The sequence below is a fragment of the Pleurodeles waltl genome, chromosome 8 (assembly GCF_031143425.1).
Source record: "Pleurodeles waltl isolate 20211129_DDA chromosome 8, aPleWal1.hap1.20221129, whole genome shotgun sequence".
In the NCBI taxonomy this organism is placed as follows: domain Eukaryota; kingdom Metazoa; phylum Chordata; class Amphibia; order Caudata; family Salamandridae; genus Pleurodeles; species Pleurodeles waltl.
This window is the reverse complement of record NC_090447.1, coordinates 876,136,405-876,160,059: the sequence shown is the minus strand read 5'-3', so window position 1 is coordinate 876,160,059 and position 23,655 is coordinate 876,136,405. Positions and strand designations below refer to the sequence as shown.

General features: G+C 45.2%; 1 protein-coding gene across 5 annotated transcripts in view; it reads right to left on the bottom strand.

The window, feature by feature from the left end:
* The window catches only part of LOC138250365 (interleukin-5 receptor subunit alpha-like), a 318,270-nt gene that overhangs the window by 281,755 nt on the left and 12,860 nt on the right, over nt 1–23,655 (bottom strand). For 2 of the 5 annotated variants that reach the window (XM_069205165.1, XM_069205166.1), the window contains exon 1: nt 8,894–9,052. The exons of 1 other annotated variant lie outside the window; for it this stretch is intronic. The gene's annotated coding sequence lies outside the window, so the exon portion shown is untranslated. Of the gene's footprint in view, nt 1–8,893; nt 9,053–23,655 lie in introns of those variants that run through there. 2 more of the 5 variants (XM_069205164.1, XM_069205162.1) reach the window with 1 other exon arrangement.

Sequence of the window (23,655 nt, the reverse complement as noted above, 5' to 3'; positions counted from 1 at the left end):
GTCACTGCCAAGGACCCCGCTGCCACAAGCACCGCTGGACAGGACCCCGCTGCCACAAGCAATGCTGAACAGGACACCGCAGCCACAAGCACCGCTGAACAGGACACCGCCGCAACAAGCACCGCTGCCAAGGACACCGCCTCAACATGCACCGCTGTACAGACACCGCCGCAACAAGCACCGCTGCCAAGGACACCGCCTCAACATGCACCGCTAAACAGACACCGCCGCAACAAGCACCGCTGCCAAGGACACTGCCGCAACAAGCACCACTGGCCCATTAGCGCCAAGGGCACTGACGCTACTTAGTACGTCACAAGCAGGATGAAGCACTCTGGGCACAAAGCCCCCTCCAGAACCGGTGGAGAAAGGCATCCACTACCTCTGTCTTTGGCAGGATGAAGCACTCTGGGCACAAAGCCCCCTCCAGAACCAGTGGAGAAAGGCATCCACCTGAGAGACTGTGGCTTTGCACTCCCCAGGAAATGGCAGTGGGCAACCCACCCACTGTAGAGACTTGAAAGACTGTGGCTTTGCACTCCCCAGGATTGAAAAGTGGGCAACCCACCCACTGTAGAGACTTGAGAGACTGTGGCTTTGCTCTCCCCAGGATATGGCAGTGGGCAACCCAAAAACTGTAGCGACTTGAGAGACTGTGGCTTTGCACTCCCCAAGATTTGGCAGTGGGCAACCCACCCACTGTAGAGACTTGAGAGACTGTGGCTTTGCACTCCCCAGGATTGAACAGTGGGCATGTGGCCCCCTCGTGGATTTGGCGTCATGCACTCAACCGGTTGAGGTGCCCCCCCTTTTCCTTCCCCCTGAGGTGCCTGTTTTACTGCTATCTGATGCCCCTGCAGTGTTCTCTCTGTCATGATCAGGGATTGAATGTGTGGGCCTCGCCCATGCCGTGTGGGCCAAGTGTTCTACGGACTTCAATGGAACACTACCTGGACTACTATTCTTGGTGTAAATATTTGTTAATGGTGTTTATATATTTTAGCGTCCTGGATTTTAATAGATTACATTGGTTATACTCATTTGCTTTTGTCTTTGCATTCTTCCGGGGGGGTTTGGTGGGTGAAACTGTATTGTATCATGCTGTATTAGTGTGTGTGTTGTAGTGGGTGAGCGTGGGGGTGTTGCGTGTGTGTGTCCCTGTTTTTTCCCTCCCCCTCCCCTGTGTCGTAAGTCCAGTACTCACCGTTGTCTTCGCTGCCGGCGTTTGTGCTCCTGGTAGAGGAGCAAGAAGATGAGGGCTGGCAGGATGTGGAGCTCGGGTTCCATGGCGTCCGGATTCCTCGTGGGGTGGGTAGAGGTGAGCGTTTTCCCTTCGGAATCCTGTTTCCGCCTTGTTTTTGTCCGCGCTGAATGCGCCCCGGAAAAGGTGGCGGATTGGTAGGTTGTGATACTGTGGGCGGGACATTGTCCTCCGCCTGTCTGTTGGTGGTGACCGCCAAGCTGTTTGTTTGTACCGCCGTGGCGGTCGGAGTGTTCAAGTGGCTGTCTTTGTTGGCGGTTTCCGCCACGGTCGTAATTCCAATTTGTTTACCGCCGGCCTGTTGGCGGTCTTACCGTCGCTTTAACACCATCTGCCAGGGTTTTAATGACCACCAAAGTCTCTCAGCAGGGCAAGGAATGACAAAGTAATGCAAAGTATGGCTCGATAATGGCAGAGTAAGAATGGCTGATTTCTCCTTGTGCCACGCCATTATATTAAAGTTGTCGAACAAGTCTCTAATTTCCCATTGGGCAATATTTGGTGCATCGTTATCTCTGTCCAATAATTCGTCACACGCCTTACTAGAATTTTCACCTAAGACAGTTTTCATGCAGTTTATTGGCTCCTGTCATTGACGTCTTCAACTGGTAGTATGTCAGGTAAGGAAAGTTACACTTGTCGCTCCAGTAAGTGGTTCCATTGTCTTCCCCTCGTATAGGCGACTTTGCACCTGTTGCGAATTAAACTGTTGCGTTCGGCAAGAATGTCTCCTTGAGCAAGTCGGGTCCCATGAGAAAGAATTTACTACAGTTACACACATATCTCTAGCTTCTAGAAAAGTACAGCTTCATATCCTTCAGGAAAAGCAGCACATTGCACGTTAGAAAAACACAGTTAATATGGGACCAGGCAGCAAGGCCCAGGCCCTTGCTAACTAAGGCCTAGTGATCAATGTAGCAGAACCTTAATACATAACTCTAATTAGGATACGTTAATACAAAACCATACATGAGTATATTATTAATTCATTATTAGTCAGTTTCATTAATCATCGTATACATTGGTGGCCACTCCCCGTGGGCACATTTCAAACGCATGCATTAGTATCACACTAACACATTTTATGCGGTTTCGTCAGACATTATATTGCAAGCTTTTCATGTTAATATTGATTATAAAAATCACACACCAACACAGGTCATGTGTTTAGAGGGTTTGCAAACAATACTTTAGCACATATCGAATTCGGTAGTCCGCACCAAATAAGAGCCATACAGGGTCTGGTTGGGGAGTAGTTCATTGTACAGTTCAAGTTAATCATTATTATATGTAATCTCCAACATCCATTGTTTGATCGTCGGGGCCCAGACCAGTTACCCAATGGTTCAACACCTATCACTTGGCTAGCAGCAGAGTGAGTGATGTCAATTTATGATTAGTATAAGGAATCCTCAGCACCTAGCCCAACAACCCCGCCAATGGAGAGATCAGTAAGGGATCCTCTGTAATTTGTTGGATAATGTTGAACACCTTACCCCAAAATCTAAATAGGAGACACACCTAGAGTCCTTCCTCATGCCCCACTCACTTGTGTAGCATTGCTGGTGTGTAATATTCTCTGTTAATGTAATAATAGTGGATTAATCACAGTCGACTGCTAGGCAGAACCCCCCCAGCTCCTTCCCAGATCTTATCCGCTAAAGGCGCACATAGATCTGTCCCCCATCCAGCTATTGTGGGGCTATCCAAGGCAGGTGTTTTGGTTTGTGTTGCATGGTATAGTAGTGTAATACTTTTTTTCGTGGTCACAGTACTAAAAGAGGTCTCTAAAGGTGTCAGACTCCTGTGTCAGCTTTTTCCTTATTAATTTTAAGCTGAGATAGAGGATAATATTGAGATGAGTGTCCATTGAAAATGCTCAGAAGTCATCAAGCATGATAAATTCACCCTGTGGATATAAGTTGCCTGAAGTGGTAACATGTAGTCTCTGGAGTAGAGATCGCACTTCGGGGCAGATTTTAAGAACCCCTAGTGCCTCCCTCCACCACATTTTAATTTTTTTTCTGAATGTGGCTCAACGAGGCCACAATTGCTGCTCCAACTTTATAAAGTGGTGCAATGCATGCATTACACCACTTTGTAACTGTTTGTGCCACACTATACAAGTGCCAGGCATAGTGTATGTAAAGGGGGCGTTACCCCATAAGGGGAAGGGGGCTGAAAAAATGGTGCAAAGAAATCTAAGAGATTTCTTTGCATCATCTTTTTCAAGACTTCTAACGCCTGCTCAGAGCAGGCGTTTGAAGGAGGTACATCATTGTTTACAATGGGCCTTAAAGGGCTTTGCAAGATTAGCGTTAAATGTTTTGACACTAATCCTGCAAACTAGGAACTAGCATCAACATTTTTTACGCTAGTTCCCTAACTACTGCCATGGTGCAATGCATCTTAGATACGGTGCACACATGGTGGCATTAGGGGGCGCTAAGGGGTGCTATGAAAGTGGCGCTGGACTGGATGCAGCGCCACTTTCCTGAAACCAGGCCCTTTATACTGCAGCATCATAGAAAAAGTAGGGTGCGCATGCAGTGAGGCTTGCAGAGTATATAGTAGTTTGGGGCTTGCCTTTCATCACAAGCCTTCCCACACCTTAATCATGCAGGCCACCATGTGTATTTCCATGCTCACTATGTTCTGTGGCAACCATAATGCAGTTGTAAGAGTGATGGGTCAGCAATACCTTTTTCTATGGTAAGATGGGCTGAGTGCTGATGCGGGGTGAAGAAACCAAAATTGCGCATGTAGGGCTTAGGCACACAGATAATATAGCTTCACATGAGGAATAGCAAATCCACCTTTATGATAGGGCTGTGTCATGTTGTAAGCAGGAGCTTCAACCATCTGTTTCTTTCATCTTCCAATGCAGTAATCGCCCCACCATTGTTCAGGGATAGGGCTTCCTAAATATCCAGGGGTAGGACTTTCTCAATATCCAGGTTTATCCATGTCCCAAGATACCATGCCAGAGGACATTCAGGGCATGATATAGATCTTGGAGGAGGGGAATACACAAACATGACATATATTCTATCTGCCATATTACCATCCCATTGTATCCTATGGAGATTGTTATACAGTGGATGACAGTCTAGACGTTTGTCAGGTTAAAGGAGCAACAGCTGACTTACACCTCCAAATGTAATAAACTTGCACAAGGCCAGGATCGAGGATTGTCTGCAGGTCCCTTATGTATAGGGTAATATCATCTGCGTACATAGAAATCAATAGGGGGCTGTCTCTGAACCTTAACTTGTGCTCTATCTAATGCTGTTGGAGCTTAACCTTTAAGAGCTGTGGGGTCATATTTTCTATTTCAACTCCAACATAAGCAAAATTAAGGAAGTGTTGGACTCTGAATGGTCAGATTGACTAGTCCCACTCCAACATGAGCAACATTAGGGAAAGCGCTTTGTGGGGCATAATTTACTATTCTCACTCTAAAAGTAGGGAAAGTGTTGGACTTTGCAGGGGTTAGATTTACTATGCCCACTCCAATCTAAACAAAAGTAGGACAAATGTTGGACTTTAGAGGGATTACATTTACTAGTACCACTCCAATCTAAACCACAGTTGGGAAATTGTTGGATTTTGAAGGGGTTACATTTACTATTCCAACTCCAATCTGAGCAAAAGCAAGAAAAGTGTTGGACTTTGGAGGAATTACATTTACTATTCCCACTGTAATCTAAACAACAGTAGGCATTGTATTGGACTTTAAAGAGGTCAGATTTACTATTCCCTCATTAATCTGAGCAAAAGTAGGTAAAGTGTTGGACTCTGTAGTGGTCAGATTTACTATTTGCCATACAATTTTTTTTAAGTAAGATACTTACAAATTAAAACATATTTAAAATTAAAAAAACAATTCCCCAAACATAAAACAAATAAAATGAAATAAAAATCGACATTTTATTTTAAAAATTAATAGATAGATATATTAAATTAAAACATTCCCCGTCTTACTACTTTAAAAAAGAACCCCAACAAACAATTAAAATGAATAAAACATAAAAAACTGTTACAATAATTATTAAGTACAATTAAAATGATCTCAATTACTAAATATAAGAGTAACACAACTTTCTAATTAAATAAACAGATGAAGCAGTTAACAGTCATTACAAATTAATACATTGAAATAGCAATCAATCAATGAATTAACATTAAGTTCATTATGAATTCAAACCAATAATTAACAGTTAAAATACTAGTCCCCTACAGACCCAGAAACCTGCTACTAAATTAACAATTTCTTGTTACACTTTAAAATATTATATTACATATAAACATTTACAAACTTCCCTAAAAATTAAACAGAAATAGTATTATAATACTAACAACTTACAATACTAAAATAACTAATATTTATCAAACTAATAAAGAACATTATTTAATACAATTATATTAAAGAGTACAATATTCTATACAAATATATTTATAAAACATTAGTGAAGACCTAAAGATCAATATTTTTAACTTAGAATATTAAGGGGGTGATTTTAACCTTGGCGGACGGCGGAGGCCGTCCGCCAAGGTACCGCCGTGAAATGACCGCACCGCGGTCAAAAGACCGCGGCGGCCATTTAAACATTCGAAAGAGCGCCTGCCGGCCCAGCGGAAATGCCCCTGCAACGAGGACGCCGGCTCAGAATTGAGCCGGCGGAGTTGCAGGGGTGCGACGGGTGCAGTTGCACCCGTCGCGTATTTCAGTGTCTGCTTTGCAGACACTGAAATACTTAGTGGGGCCCTCTTACGGGGGCCCCTGCAGTGCCCATGCCATTGGCATGGGCACTGCAGGGGCCCCCAGGGGCCCCGCGGCACCCCCTACCGCCATCCTGTTCCTGGCGGGAGACCCGCCAGGAACAGGATGGCGGTAGGGGGTGTCAGAATCCCCATGGAGGATTCCCCCGAGCAGCGGAAAGTCGGCGGGAGACCGCCGACTTTCCGTTTCTGACCGCGGCGGAACCGCCGCGGTCAGAATGCTCGAGGGAGAACCGCCAGCCTGTTGGCAGTGCTCCCGTGGTCGGTGACCCTGGCGGTCACCGGCCGCCAGGGTCAGAATGACCCCCTAAGTCTCCCAATATTTTTTAAAATCATGATATTCTGACCACAATATTTGTTACCCATGCTATTTTGCTTTAATATTTTGGTCAATCACTGCAGGACTACAGTATAATGCATGGCTGAATACTGTTTGTCACAGACTAGATGTTAGAGGACGGTCCTGACCATCAGGTCTGCCCTGATTTTTAGCTTTTTGACCACCTGGTTTTTGACTTTTGACTGTGAGGAAGCCTCCTATGAGGGGACTCACGCACAGTAAACACATGGTAAAATGGACTGCGCGTGTTTACCGCCGGTGCCGCCGTGCTACGGAAAGGCTGCTGTGTCGCAGCAAGTGCAGGAAATCCCCGGGCAGGTTACACGTGATCATGTGTGCTCATGGATGTGCACCCATGTGAGGGCTGTGGGAGGAGGATTCCTGGTGTGCGCAGCCCAAGAACTGTGCTTAGGTAAGCCTGGTGCAGGAGGAACTATGCAGAGTGGGTGGTGACCTGGAGTAGGTCTCATGAGAGGGGTGTAGACATGTGAGGGAGAGCGAGTGTGCTTACTGTCTTTTCACTGTAGGGACACAGTTCAATGTCAATGTCAGTGTGCTTAAGGTATTTGCATTATGGGGATACTCCATTAAATGTCAATGGGAAAGGAGGGCCTAGGGTGCAACTCCAGTTCTCTGGGGTCCACCGAGACCAGAGTCACACCAAAGTACACTGTAACCTGTAAGAAAAGAATGATGCAGTAGGTTACAAGAGCATAGTTGTACAACTTATGAGTCATCCATGGATGTCATCTTTCTCTGACTCAGCTCAGGATTAGGGCCAATTACTGCTCTGTCCAGTTGCTTGAGCAGGGCCTGGCATCACTCAGCCAGCTGTCATCCCATGCCGGGAGCAGGTTGGAGAGGCCCTGCGAGGAATGTCAGTGAGGAGGGGCTGAGACTTTCAGAGCACATGTGGCAACTAACTCCTGGAGGATGCCATTTTGAGCTATCCCAGAAGACTGTGCAAGAAGGAGGGGATGGGGGCAAGGAAGTGATGAGGCACATCTGGATAGGCCAGAGGTGCAGACCTGCTGGACACTTCTGCCCCCACATAAAGGTCCTGCACAGGGGAGAGCTCTCTCTCTTTGCTGTGCTTCACTGTTGAACACTGGGACTGCAGACGGGCGTCATGGACAACTGGAAGGAAGAACCTCCTGACTGCCCTTGGGGCAGGGACTCTGCCCGTGAAGGATTTCAGGCCAGCGAGGTGAATGCCAGGGCCAGGCAAGCTTGCCCCATTACCCCCCCAGAGGACTAGTTGGGGGGAGGACTGGGCCAGCGTAAGGAGAGCACGCTGCCCAGAAGGAAAAGAGGGAACCCAGAGGAAAGGTTGGCCCAGGGAGTCAGTGGGACTGGCTTACTATTATCTAGGACCCTTTGAGGACAGGAAGCCTAAGGAGAGTGCTCCTGGTGGCTAGGGTTTGTCACCAGGAGTGAAACGACACAAGAATGATGAAAATCAGCCCTTAGGGGCCCGAGATATCCCAGGAAAAAGGATGGTGACATTTGGAAAAGCAGCTATGAAGCGCGTGGTGCTCCGCAGCTGCTCGAGACTGTGCTACCGGGAGTCCCAACGTCCAGCTGTCCAACTTTGGTGGAGGTAAGAGCTTGCCTCCCCACATAAGGCAGTACCCCCATGCACCGCGTGACTTGCCGTTGCCAAGGCTTGTGTGTGACCTTCCAAGAAGTTCTTCGTGCACAGCACAGCTTAGGTGAATACATTTTGAAGGATCATTGTTTTTTCAAAATGTGTTTTATTAGGTGCCCTGCATGAGCACTGATCTTCAGTTACGCAAAATAGAAGTGTGGTATCAATGTAAAACCTTTTTTTTAAATCCGTATTGTCAAAGAGAGGCGAAGAGGTTGCCTTACTTTATGGACATTTCCTTTGTACAAGATGCTCATTTTGTATGCAGTTTCAACAGATGAACCAAACAATACCTCAACCTCAGTGCTTAAAATGTAAATAAAAAGGTGCCGGTGCCCAAAGCCCTCCTCTTAAACACGTGGCTGCTGCAATTAAATGTGTAAATACGGAATACTCAGGCAGTGTAATCCTGAAGCCATCTCGGGCCTCTTCAATTCATTTAAAGCCACTCCCCGCCCCTTCAGCTCACTCTTGCAACGTTCTACTTTCTCCGTTTGTCACGCTATTTCGTTTTTCCCTTCATCCGTCTTTCCCATATGTGTCTTTTGCTCGCAGTTAATGCTTGAGGCCGAAGAATAAGCCCCGGCCCTTAAAAATAGGTGCCGGTGTTCAGCACCGGAAACAACAAGCACAAATTAAGCACTGCTCAACCTCTTGCACAACACAACAACATGTGCGTCAGTCAGTTTCTAATTGCACCTTCTCCTGTCCCCTCCATTCTAGCCGTCGGAGACTTGCACTTTATTATTAAAGTGCTGGAAGCTCCGTTGTAACTTTCTTAATAAATGTGCGGGGTCATTATTACACAAGGGAGTCTACAATTCAGACATCTTTGTCCCTTGCAATGCTGCCCCCTCCTCACCTTCGATAAAGCTTCCAAGCACTTCTGCCCGTAAATCTGCTGTGTGTTTTTGGATGCCCTTCCTCTCTCCCCCTCTTATGGCGGCTCCCCTACCACGGATCGTTTTTATCATCGATGCTTTCTTCGGTTGTGTGGAGGGCCTTCTGGAGATCTCCAGTACTGCGCAATGATTCTACTAGCACTGACTAGTGGCAAGTACAGTAAACGGTTACCCACTTCCTTTTCCCTCCGGCGGTTGCACAAGCCCAGCAAAGCACATTTGGGTTGTCTGCGGTTCACTCCTGTCTAATGTGCCTTCCATATCTGTTACAGCCCTGCTCCAGAATTGCGCTGTAGTGGGACAGACCCACGCCATGTGCACTAAATCAGTATAAAGGAAAGGTGCAGCGACAGCATCGCATAGTATCTACCTTAATTATGTTATTTAGTCTATGCGGTGTGAGCAGGGGCTTAGGTTGGGGGGAGGGAGTTACACTCCCTAATAAATGTTTTTTGTGATAAATACTTGGGTGCAGGTGCTTTCAGTCCGGTATGGTGGGGTCTCAGTCGGATTTCACCATAATCGCGCACACACTCTCTCCCTCTCTCTGGAAAGACTTAACATTTTTGGTTATTTCTCTAAATATGTGCTTTCGCTCATTTAGTTAGTACACCAATACACATTTCTTTCCCTTTTCACTGCCCCTTAAGCACCTCTCGTGTGGCATGCTTATTGTATAATGCATTTTAACATCATTTGCCAGCGTGATAGTCGGGAATCTGAAGCTAACATAGCCCCCCACCACCAATCACACTGACCAAGCTACCCCCGTGGGTTTGAGGTACGTGGTGTGGAGGTTGTTAAACTGCTTGTATTTATAAAAGTGTTCTTACAAAAGGCCTGCTTTCCTTCCTTCCCTCTAACTCTCTGGCTGGCCACTGTGTCTTCCCATTTAGCTAGCAACGTCCAATGTTCGACAAATATAATTGATCAGAGCGTTTTATATAACCGCGTAATCAATCTACTCCTGTTATCAAAGGTCAGCAAAGTCTGCAGGAATTCAAGCATCCGCTATTCTGTTAAGCCTGTACTAAGTGTAGGGAAATGGGCAATGCAGTGTTTCATAAAAGCCGCACCTAGGGCAGGTTGTCGTTGTCTACCATTACGTCCAGCGAGTGGAAGATTTCCTCAGAGAAGAAGTCGCCTACAGTCTAAATCCCTGCTCTAACCATTCTCTCAACCCACTTTCTGTACAAAATCCCTGCTCCAGGCGTGGCCTGCTCTACCAAAGCCAGGCAGGAGCGTGCAGCGGTCATGGTAGATTCTTTTTGACAGCTGCTGTCCTGCAACAGAATGCAATATGAGTAAAGCTGGCAGCCCTGTCCTAGTTAGTTGAACTCCCATCATTAAAGCAATCAATGCCCCATTGTGACCCTGATCACCTGTACTCCCCATTTCTTCTATGTTGAGTCCCGAAAGCCATTTAGTCAGCCACTGAAGATAGAAAGTATATCTCATGATCTGGAACTCCCAGGCCTCTCATTCTTGCTGGGCCGCGCAGAGTACTCAATTAAACTGGTGCATCACCCCCAGCCCATATCAAATATCGCAGCAGGGTATTAAGTTCTTGGGTATACAAACAGGTAGGTTCACAAAGTAATACAGCTCTGACAGGATTACTGTCTTTGGCAAGGTCATTTTGGCCACAATAGGCAGCTTTAGGGATCACGAGAAATGTGCACAGCATTTCAATGCCCACAATGTACCTCCAGAGTTCCCTTCTCTGACATCCACCTCAGAGTCGTATATTTTAACTCGGAGATATTTAAAAGCCTGTGGCTCCCATTTAATTATGAGTCGTGAGAGCATCCTTAGAGAGTCCCGTATTTCGGGAGACATGGGTAGGAGATTAGTGCACAAGCCAGAGACCTTTTTCTAAATCACCGAACATCTGTACACTCCAGGAGCCCCCTGTTTCTGCATCTGGAAGATATAGGGGCATGTCGCCTGTATAAAGCAAATTTATATGATCAGCCTTCCACGGGGGATCACCTTTCCTCTTTGCTCTGCATCTGTCACACTAGCAAACTTCTAAATAACCAAGGCAAAAGTCACCAGAGAGAGGGGATAGCTCTGTGGTGTCCCCTTATTTATCTCAAGTGCCTCAGATATCCACCAGCCAGATGTAACTCTCGCTCTAGCATCTGAATGCAAAAGGGAAACCCACTTATGCCATACTGGTCCCATGGTTCATACATCTCAAATACCTCCGGTGTAGTTTATGGAACAATTTGTGTGATCTATAGATAGGAACAAGGCATTGGGATGATTCTGCATGGCAGTTTGGTCCAGGACACTGAACAGCCACCTGATGTTGGAGGAGGTGTCGAGTTGAGGGATAAAAATGTATAAAAATAGTGTGGTCGCAATAGACCGGTGCATTTAGGTGTGGTTTGTAATCGGTTGACCAAAACTGTGCTTCAAATTGAGCATGGATAAGGGTCTGTACGTTGCCACATCCAGTATGTCGCTCTAAGACTATGGAATTGACAATATCAATGCTTCCCTAAGGCGGCTGGTAAGAACAATTCTACTGGCATCCCCGGTGTCTTGCCTCTTGATAGCTCCTTAAAAGACTCTTTAATTTCTAACTCCAAAATACACCTCCCTCCCAAATGTCTCACCATCCTGGGCATCTATCTGGGTAAGCAGTGCCCTGTCCAAGACGGCCTCTATTTCTTCCTCCGGTACCAGGGGCTGTTCCCCACAATGCTCTTTGTAATGTTGGGTGAATACCTCGTGTAAGTCCCTCCGTGAGAGCATCATGTCCCACACAGTATTCCTAACCCTGGTGCCCGGGTGGCACCTGTCTGCAGGCTAAATCAGCCATGACAACAGTAGTTCTGCCCTGCCACCCTCTGGATGTCTATAACTATTCCCGGTATGTAAGGACCCTAATCTGCTCTGACGCCGTCCTATGCTTTTCCTTCTCTGCTGTCAATCGAGTTCTTATCAAGTGATCTATCTTAAACGATCATCTAAATAGATTAAATGGCCTACTTATTATCCCTTTGCAGCCCTTTTCCACTTTATCCCTTGTTGATTTCATCTCTGGAGCACCCTTTTGATAGGTGGTTTCTATCACATTTGTCTCATCCGAGTCTTGTTTTATTCCTCTCTCAGTCTATACATCCTGTACCATCTCGTCTTCACAGATTTCATTGCCTCGTGTCATTGTTGCCCTCAAATGATGTCAATTTTCTATCTCAATTTGAACATTAAATCAGTGCCTAGTTACAATTCTTCCATTAGGAACAGAATATAGTTGATTTCAGAATTGTTGCATGTTGAGTGACTTCGTGCGCGCAATAAGATACAAACTTGGGTCAGTGGTTGATGCTATACTTAATTAACTCTTCAAGGATCGTGTTCTCTTTAACAGAGGCTTGGTAGTCATTCTTCCTAATAGGAGTACCTATAATTTCATTTGCTTCCCACATTTTACCATTTGGGTACAAAGGTGCTTTGTTGCCAAAATCACATAATGTTTCTAAGTTTTGCCACTCTTTGTTAAATTAAATATAAGTACCCCGAAAAGTATCTCTAGATCCTGTACTTTGGGCCCTTAGGCATATATTTGTCAAGGTTCATTATTCCGTTGTCTGCTGGTTTGGTGTCAATTGGGGCAACTTGTGTAATGTTTCCATCAAAGAGGATATTTTGGATTTGTCATCTGAACCACGGATTAGAAGTTTGCCCTCTTTAATTCCCAGAGACAATTATTATCCATAAATGGCAGCTTTTGATTTCCCGGATCGGGATGGATCTTGTTTCCTGCAAGATAATTATCTCTCTCTCTTACAAACGTACTTAGGCCCTGATTGTTCTTCTTAACACTAATGCCTGACACCTTCCAGGACATGAGCACCAGCTTCTATTTCCTGAATAGGGGCTCCTAGCTAGTGATGTGTGTTATTTTGTGACAAATATTGTGACATACCTATTTCTTGTTGTATTCAACTCGAAAATGCTGTTAACATTAAAAGCAAAAAAATGGAAATATGACGGATCCAGGCATGTTATGTTATGCAAATTTATATAGCGCATAGCTACCCGAAAGCCTCCCATTGCTTCAACAAATCCTCCATAACACTTTCATAGGAAGAGATCAGCACAGCCATGTTTTCAGTCGCCACCAAAAAGTTAATTCCTAGTCCGTTTGACGTAGGGACAGAGGTAGTGAATTCCACAGCTTAGCCCCTAGATGTGACATAGATCTTCCACCCCATCTGGCCTTTTTTACTGAAGGAATTACAGTAAGGGCAGCTGATGACGACCTGAGATGTTGCATGGGCTTATAGAAAGTGGCCAAGGCCCGCAGCTGTGGGGTCCCTTTAGCATATAAGGCTCTGTGAATATAACATAATGCCTTACATTTTATTCGCTGCTCCAATGAGAGCCAGTGCAGGGCAAGAAAGCCGATTTGACTGATTCGTGTTTCGGTATATTAAAAAGCAATCTAGCAGCAGTATTCTGCACCAGTTGGAGTCTCTTTTTCACTTAGTTTGGAGACCCAAGAAATAGGGTGCTACCATAATCAAGGCGTGAGCTGATCAATGCCTGTACAATTAGTCTCTTTGCAATAAAAGGAAGGATTTTAAACACTTTCCGAAGGAGTCTGAATATGCCAAAACAAATGGCAGATATTTTCTTTGCCTGCTGATCCATAGATAACCACAGATCAAGCCAGATCCCAAGGCTCTTAATATGTTCCTTGGGAGATGGAAGATCTCCTAGAAGATGCAGGACAGATGAAGAAAGGTTTAGTTGGGTCTGGGGACCCAAGAACATGACCTCTGTTTTGTCCCCATTCAATTTAAGTTTGCAGTCAGACATACAGTTGGATACTGCCCGTAGGTAGGGGCCAAGTGAAGCTTCCAATGAATTCTGTCCTGTGGTCAAAGAGACCACTAGCTGAGTGTCATCTGCATATGATACCAAAGAGAGGCCATTGGATTCTACTACCTTAGCAAGAGGCAACATATATATATTAAACAGTGAAGGTCTGAGGGATGAACCCTGTGGTACTCCCCACCTACTATTAAAACATCTTAAATAAAAGGATTGGTAGAGTACCTGAAATGATCTTTTATTTAAAAACTCACTAAACCAACTTAGCACAATCCCTGTGACACCTATCTCCCTCATCTTCTAAATTGGAATACTATGATCCACTGTATCGAATGCGGCAATAAGATCAGGCAGCACGATTGCTGAGGTCAGGCCATCGTCAAGACGCCATCTGACCTCTTCCGTTGCTCCGATCAGTGCAGATTCTGTACTGTGCATGGGTCTGAAGCCCATCTGGGAGGGGTGAAGAATAGTGTTGTCTTCAAGATAGGCAGACAGATGAAAGTTTACATGTTTTTCTAGTATTTTGGCAAAATCTGGCAACAGGGAAATTGGTCTATAGTTATTTAAAATTGAGGGGTCTAAGTTAGGCTTTTTGAGCAGGAGTTTCACAATCGAGGGAAAAGTGCTGTTTTCCAATGACTGGTTCAATAGATCGGTCAGAATAGGTGCTATTATGGTCAATCCTTGGGCTAAGATCAAAGGAGGTGCCGGATCGAGAGGGGATCCTGATTTAAGAGTACCCATAGATCTTACAACATTTTCAAGGGATAGAGGGGGAATTCGTGAGAACAGTGTTGTGCCATTGAAACACTGTTCCTCCATATTTTGATGACTGATGGGGTCAGTCGGAAATGCTGAGTAGATGTCATTAATTTTATCCTGAAAGAAGGAGCCAAAATTGTTACTATGCTTGTGAGAGGCTTCTACCTCTTACCTTTGTGAGTGAGGGGAGGCAATTTCATTTTAGCAGCTGAAAAATTACTTTAGGAGAGTTGGCATTCTGTTCAATTTTAATTGGATAGTAGATTCTTTGGGCTGCTTTGATTTCCGTGGGAAATCGTCTGATACCCTTCCTATATTCTTGTTTTGCTAAAGTGCTATAGGACTGTCTCCATTTTCTTTCCAGTCTTCTGCAGTCTCTTTTCAGGTTTTATCTCAGTTCTTCCTATGTGATTTATAGTCAGGGCCTCTGGAATTATGTGGGAGTGGAAGACCAAATTATGCAGTGGGGCTGATGAAATTATTTGGCATGAAAAGGCAAATTATGCCACATGATGTGGCATATTTTGGACAGTATTACCTCATTATTTTGTAATTTTTAGATCTTGCCTAATTGCAATTGCAGTGGCTACAAGACATAGGGCCTTATTTAGATCTTGGCGGTGTAATCGCCAAACTGCCGCAGCAGCGGACCCGAGAAGAAGTCGACAGTGTTCTGCTCATCATATTTAGATGTTACAGTCCTGCAGGTGGTGTGCTGGCACTGGTTTTCTGATGGACGGAGGACAGTGAGGGACCAATGGACATCGGACAATGTCAGTAGAATACAGGTAAGTCACACACACACACACACTCTGTACGTTTGTCATATGTGTCCCCCTGCATCACACATGGCACAACACACCACAAACACAATATTAGCCGTTGCCATTCCACCACATCCCAACACATACATGCCACAAACACACATTGCCATACATCCATGACACAACATACACACACTATTGATGCTGCACCCACACACGACACAAACAACACAACTGCACACTCATCATCACAAACACACTCACACAACATCACAGCTATACACTTCATGACAACAACTGTCACACAACAACACTCAACTGAATTTTGCATGCAGCAACACAACACAGCATACTCAACAAAACCAATGTCATCTGTAAGTGGCACACATACTGACACAACCATTGCACCCACTCCAGCTCTCGCCATCTCAAGCAGCCAATCACATTGCACACACACATACATGTACTGACTCACATGCACAACTCGAAGCACAACATGACAGGTACAGGTTCCCTGTGCAATGTGCACACATGGACACAGTTGATAGATGGGATTGTACAGTCAGTGCAGTTCCAGCATTCATTTGCCAATCAATACTGACACCAAAATAATATTTGTGTATGTGTGTGCTATTTGTTGTGTACCAGTGTGTCCCCATCTATGTCTGACCCACTCGTGTCCACGACATATGCATGTCACAGTATTATTAAAAAAAAAATACTGTGACATGTATATGTCTGCAGTGGTCCCGAGCTCATGTGCAGTGACCCCCCAACATACACAGCCTACTTTCATGTCCAGCGATAGAGGGGTTGTGTTTTCTCTGTGGGCCAGTGGCAGTAGCGACGGAGACTGTTGTCCAGTCATGTCCAGCCAACAGTGGAAGTGGAATTAGGAGAAGAGGTGAGTTTACACCGCTCCACCCCCCAATCTGCCAAATCAGAATTGGATGTCAGAGCACCACATTTAGCTCGGCAGTAAGGCACATTCAAATCTGCAGGGTGTTAAGTGTGGCTGGAGTATTGCTGCCAGACACTCTTTCCTATAGCGCGTTGATGGATGATGGTAATCCTTGGCGGAGTCGGCGGGACTCGGGCGGGTTAATCATTTATGGGACCAGCAATAGCTAAATTGAGTGGGCAGACCGCCAAGCCGGCGGACGGGGTTTCCGTCAAAAAACTGGCAGCAGGCCCATTGCCGTCAACATCTCAATCAGGACTCTATTCTTTAAAAACAAATCTATGACGGGCAAGAGTCAACCCATTACTTACCATTGCTTGGCTTACTCCTATCTCTTATTTCTTTGGTTTTCATTTGTCAGCAATGGTAGCTGGTTTCATATTGCCTGTTGCTCCAGACGGCTTTGGCTGGATTTTGGTTTCACCTCTTTAGATACGACACACACGCATCACAGACTTGCTGCAGCCCAAATTGTTCAAGTAACTGAGAATCATCAACACAGCAAATCATCTTCAGCGTGCTCTAATTTGTGTGATGCAAGCTATTAAGCACTGCTGCAATATCACTGTTATTAGAATGAGCAATAGTGCTGGCACTTCTGGTTTGGAGATGTAATTTTAATAACAACCTTGGATAGACACAGAGCAAGAGTAGTGGGGAAGCAAGGGAGGTGCTGGAGAACAGGGAGGAGGTAGAGACAAGGGAATTGGCTGACTGGACTCCACAATCAGGCCCTCGCCCCATTTAAATATTCATTATTTTCATCCTTATTTAATTTCTCATACTTCTTTTTTCACCAAAATGCATTTTTTAAAATGGAAATCTGACTCTGGTGCTTCTGTGAGGAAAATCATAACCACTGTATCTAGACAATTGGTATGGGTGCACCGTGCAGTGGTGAGAATCAAGACTGCATTTGCCTGCAAAGTCTAGGGATCAGGAACACCACATTGTTTTGTATCTCTCTTTCTCCCTCATCCATTTTTCTGTGTGCCGCACCCTCGCGTTTCATCCATTCCACTTATACAGTGGCCTTAATTGCAGACTTGCTGGATATTGAGATTTGATTATCTTCTCTGCTAAAGTAATTTTCTTGAGGCATATTTTTTTCTTGCAACCATCTTTAAGGCCAGTGTAGGAACCAGAAGGCCTGTTTTAACAACATGGTGACTATCACACTGCAACGTTTTTGTAAAACCTGCAGATCATAGAGCAGATAATGGATTACACAGCAAATGCAACCAATCCACAATTATGCAGTAAACAGTGGAGCTCCACACTTGCATACTTCTAGTGGCGCTGACCATATCATACCAAGCAACATCATTAAAATAAAAAATGACAAATCGAATATATCTCCCATAGGCGAGACCTATGGGCTTTGTTAATGCTTGTTACACATTTTAACACTAAGTGGCAAAGGTTTCACCTTATTGGTACCAGTTTGACATCCAAATACAGCAATTAGTAATAAAAAACTGACTAGTCAGCCTTCTCGAAGGGACTTTCATGGCGTGGCAATACATGTTGCTCCATTTTTAGCAACTTTTGATCCATTTGAGCTAGAAAAAGGTTTTTTATTTATAAGTATACTGTAAGAGGCTGACCTGGTTTGTAGTGGGTACCCAAGCTACTGACACCTTGTACCAAGTCCAGTTATCCCTCAGTAGTGAAATGTAGTCAGTGTCTAGAAGTCAGGCTGTCTAGAGGTAGCTGTAGGCAGAGCAGCCAAGGCTGAACTGGGAGACATGCAAAGCTCTTGTAATACCAATGTAGTCACACAGTACTTACACACAAGAAACACAATATTCAGTGTTACAAAAATAAAGGTACTTTATTTTAGTCACACAATGCCAAAAATACTTTGTAGGCTATACTCCCTTAGGAGGTAAGTAAATTACACAATATATACACTAGTAACCAGAAACAGGCAAGTACACAGTAGGAAAACAGTGCAAATAGTGCACAAAATCATAGGTTGCAAAGGGCCCAGGGGGAACACAAACCATATTAAAATAGTGGAATGTAAAAGTCAGGTTCCCACCTAGGCAAGTGTAGTGTGTAGAGGGGGGCTGGGACTGTAAGAAAACACCAAAGGTAAGTAAAATACCCCACCCCAGAGCCCAGGAAAGCAGGAGTGAAACACAGCAAGTTTTCTAAAACACACTAGAAGTCGTGATAGAAGATAATACAAGAACCAGAAGAGACTGCAAGACACCAACAATGGATTCCTGGACCTGAAGACCTGTGTAAGAAGGGGATAAAGTCCAAGTAGCACTGAAGAGTCCAAGGAGAACAGGAGCCCCTGCTAACCCGGATGAAGGTGCAAAAGTGGAACCACCGGTGAGAAGATAAAGTCAGTATTACACCAAAGAAGACAGACGCTGGATAGATGAATGCAGTCTGATTTGCGTCACTGGATTCCGCCTGCAAGCCTTGGCACATGCAAGGCTTGTGGTTAGTGGAATATGGTGCTGCCAGGGTCATGGTGGGACCTGGTGGCCTCTACCCAGGAGGGGAAGAAAGAGAGGGCTCTCAGCAACTCAGAAAGCCCTCCGAAGACCAGACAGTGCACACAGGAGTCCCACAGCACGGAGACAAAGGAGGTGCAAATGGAGGCCCATGCAGCATGACACAAAGGATTCTCATGCCGCTGGAGAACCACTCAGGAAGCTGTGCATCACAGGATGGAGTGCTGGGGGCCTAAGCTGTGCTGTGCATGAAAAACTTTGTGGAAGATCGCACACAACTGCAAGTCATGCGGTGCATAGCGGTACTGTCTTGCATGGGAGGCAAGCTCTTACCTCTGCCAAAGTTGGCAGCTGGACAATGGGACTGCCAGAGTCACTTTAGTCCACCACCCGTGTTGCTGGATCCACGCCTGCCGTCTGGAGAGGGGGTCCAAGCCACCAGTCATCGCTGCAGAGAGGAGCCTGCTGAAGCAGGGAAGTGACGTTGTCACTCCACAGGAGATTCCTTCAGTTCTTCTGGTGCAGGGTGAAGACAGGCAGTCCTCGGAGGATAGACAACCTGGAAACTGTTGCAGTTGCTGGCAGGTGCTGAAGTTACAAGGTTGCAGAAGTCGTTTTTCCTTCTTTGTTGCAGTTTTGCAGAGTTCCTGGAGCAGACAGCAGTTGATCCATGGTAGAAGATGAAGTGTGGGATGCAGAGGATTCCTGCTGGAGTCTTGCAATCCAAATCTGAAAAAATACCCAGAGGAGATACCCTAAATAGCCCTGAGAGGGGGATTGGCCACATAACCAGGTAAGCACCTACCAGGAGGGGTCGCTGATGTCACCTGCTGAAACTGGCCACTCAGATGCTCCCAGAGTTCCCTGACCATCCTGAAAACAAGATGGCAGGACCCAGGGATACTCTGGAGGAGCTCTGGGCACCACCTCTGGGTTGGTGATGGACAGGGGAGTGGTCTTTGTCCAGTTTCGCACCAGAGCAGGGACTGGGGGTCCATGAACTGGTGTAGACTGGATTATGCAAGGAGGGCACCATCTGTGCCCTGCAAAGCATTTCCAGAAGCTCTGTAACACTTGTTTCCAAAGGGAGAGGGTGGAACACCCCACAACTAAAAGAAATGCATTGTTCTGCCTTCCTGGGATTGAGCTGCTTAAGCCCCAGGAGGGCATAATCTGTCTGTGAGGTGGCAGCAGCTGGGGCTGCAGTGAAAACCTCAAAGACTGGTATGATAGTACTGGGGGGCCATGGTGGAGCCCCCAGTGTGCATGGGATTGTGCAACCAATACTGGAATCAGTATTGAAGTACAATTCCCAGTTATTGGTCTCCTTATATGGCCATATTCGGAGTTACCACTGTGAAGTAACATATATGTACTGACCTATATGTGGTGCACATTTATAATGGCGTCCCCCCTGTCACGAAGTCCGGGAAAATGGGCCTGGACAACATGGGGACACCTCTGCTAGAGCAGGGGTGCCCAAATACACAGGTACTATGCACCTAACCTTCAGGGTCCGAAGGTTAGACATATAGGTGACTTATAAGTGACCTGGTGCAGTGAAAATGGCTGTGGAATATTGCTTACACTATTTCACTCAGGCTGCAATGGTAGTCCTGAAGAAGTGTTTGCATGCGCTCCTAATGGGTGGCAAAAGAAATGCTGCAGCCCATGAGGATCTCCTGGACCCCAAAGCCCTGGGTACCTAGGTACCATATACTAGGGACTTAAAAGGGGGGTCCAGCATGTCAATTTGGAGTGGAATACTGGGTTACCAGTATGTAAGTACAAATGTGGAATCAGAAAGATCATAAGCACTGGAGTTCCTGTTAGCTGACATAGTTAGGCATACTGACAAAAAAAGTGAAACAGACTGACAAGTAGGCCACAACCTATGAGCACTGAGATCCTGGCTAGCAGGATCCCAGTGACACAGTAAAAACACACTGACAAACAGGACACAAAAGGGGTAACCATGCTTGAAAGAGGCTACTTTCTCACATATACAGAAAATGCTGCAGGCTCAAAATTGTATAATTCCAGTAGCCATGTTTAATATGAAGTGGAATTCTCCATTCTCAATGCTAGAGTGCCACTGGTTCTGCCTTTGGGAAATCATTTTCGCAGATCTAATGAACTTATGGCAGCCTCAACAACATCAAATCTCTTTCTGTAATGGACATAAAAACGGTCCACTATGCACTTGAAGGATTCTCCCAAGTAATGGAGACAATATGTAATTTATAAATAGGGATCCCTGCTTAGAGGATCTGATTTAAAAAAGAACTTAGGTTACAACAGGCCACAAATGCTGGCACAGCAGATCAGAACTACTGCCAGTTTATTTTCCACTGAAGTGGCCCTTACCCTGTATACAGGAGAAGTTGAAAGCTGAAACTGGTAACCAAAAGAAGCAGAACAATGAATTAGGTGGCCCTCTGCTGGTCTGGCTGAGAGCCTGTGTTGTCTCCACCCCACTATCTTTAAGATGGCTATCCCTCCATCCTTTAATTCACTCCTTAGTCTTCTGATTGAAGAAACATTAGTTTGGGCTCCATTTAGTCAGATTTCCATGTGTTTAGACATGTTCAATAGAACCCTAAAAAAAGATAGAAATCTTGGAAACAAAACTTCTAGACCAGTGGTTAACAACCTTTTGACTTCTGTAGACCCCTACTTTATCATTATTGGAATTCGGGGACCCCCACTGAATCATTATTTGAAACCAGGGACCCCCCCCCCCACTGAGGCATTACTGAAAGCTGGGGACCTAATCTATTAACATTATTTAATTTTCTAAGCAGTTGTCGACCCCCTAAGGAGGCTTCGCGGACCCCCAGTGGTCTCCGACTATAGGTTGGGAACAACTGTTCTAGACAGAAGAATATGCCCTTGAAGCCGATGCAGGGTGCAAGGTCACTGGATGCTATTGATACATTTTCTCGTTTTATTCTGTCTTTGTAATTTTCCTGGAGCTAGTACAGTTTCAACAGTTTATTTCAAAGCTGTGAATACTCTGAACCTTATTGCTAACTTGTCTGTATCAGCTGAATTGCGGTGCTCACTCCCTAGAACTCAGTTTTGAGTTGCATGAACCTTTTCGACTTAGTCATCAAAGCATTTGGTGTTCATATTCTATTTTGGACTGAATTTTTTCCTGTCTTTGTTATTTAAGAGATCACTTAATTTCTTCCATCTGTATTCTCTATTGTAGGAAATGTGCCTTTTCTACATGGTCACCCCAGATTTGTCAACTTTTTCTGAACCCTATTTTTGCTGGACATTTATCTCTGTGCACCTACCCCTGCTAAACAGGAGTAAAGTGCCTGTACTTCCTCCGTAAATAAGTCAAAATTCACTTAAACCTGACTGGCCTGATCACCTTTCCTATACGTCCATAGATTATGGTGCAAAAATGCAGCCCAAGCAGGAAAAGTTAAATGTCACCTGTCGACTGCAGAATCTAGTCTGCACTACAGCCACAGGGAAACTTGGCTCCAGGCCTAGCCGGGGTAGCCTGAACCCTGCTGCACAGAGCTGTCAAAATGTCCCTTTTGACTGGTAGGTAAATCTGATTTTAAATATTAAGTAACTCATCATTAAGCACACCTTGCCGCCACCAAGAAGGGGTTATAATATTTAGGAGTGCAAAATGTGTGACGTTGGAACTAGCCCCAGTGATTAGGTCCAAAATGACTTGTTGTTGGTTGAGCTGTAGCTGGCAAACAGGAAACTCAAGGTACAAATTATATGCTTTAATCTATAACTTTTTACCTACACCAGTTACTGGTTCCATTCTCACTGTTATTTTCGTATTTAATAAAAATCTAATCTGATTGTGAAGTTGTATTTTACTTTAATATATGAGAAACTTAACTTTTAGAAAGTTACCTTTACCCTGCCTGAAGCTGCTGCAAGCTCATTGCATTTGCTCCTCAGCAACTGTCCATCAGTACTCGGTTTGAATGATTTGTGAAAAGATGTGAAAAATGCTTCAAGAGCAGAGACAATGATCTGGGTGTGGGGAGGTGGTTTCTTTCCCTTGCTGGAAGACCAGTTAGGGTGGACGTAGGAGCGTAATTGATTTCAAAGGCCTGTCCTCTCACAAGCAAAAGTTAGATGGCACTTTGAAAAGCCCAAACCTTGCTCCCAGTCAGGCTAGCATCAAACCACTCAGAGCAAAGTTACCCCAGAATCTGTTAGGAGTGTCCACAGAGGAGGGAACTGCCCAATACCATGGACACACCTGTGACTTGGTATATAGGCTCTGCACAAGAAGATTCTCCTTCCTCATCTTCAATTTGGGAGTGAGGGGCACTGTGGATTTATTGCAGTAAGGCAAAAAGGAACTACTGAGAAAGTGGGGAGGGCTGCCCTAGGAAACTTTTACCACATTAATTAGAGGGTGCCCAGGAGTCAATCCCATCCCACTGACTGTTACCAGACAAAAATGTGGTATTCCTAGGTACCCTTGTCAAGACATCGTGGACCTGCAGAAAATCAGAAGCAGACTGGACCTTTTGTTTGTGACCTGAAATGAGCCATGAAAATGTGGACCTGCTTTCCCTCATACTCAGGACAAACAAATGGACTCCACTGGACAGTTGGCTGACCTCCTGTGTAGCTACAGAGACACACCACATTGCAAGAGGCTGTTTTCCTGAAGTGTCCAGTTTATCAGTAGCAACTGGACCTGGACTGAACTTTGCGGTTGGTCTCTGCCTGACAGTCTGAGAGACTCTACATGCTTTCCCCTGAAGATCATAGGCCTTAGAAGCATACACCTGTGGTTGTTTGGGCACCAGAAGAAACTTTGGAAACTTTTGGTAACTTTTCTCCTAGTGCTCCAATGGGACCAATGGAAAAAAGTATCTTACTGGCAGTTTGAAAGCATCAGACTGAATTTCATC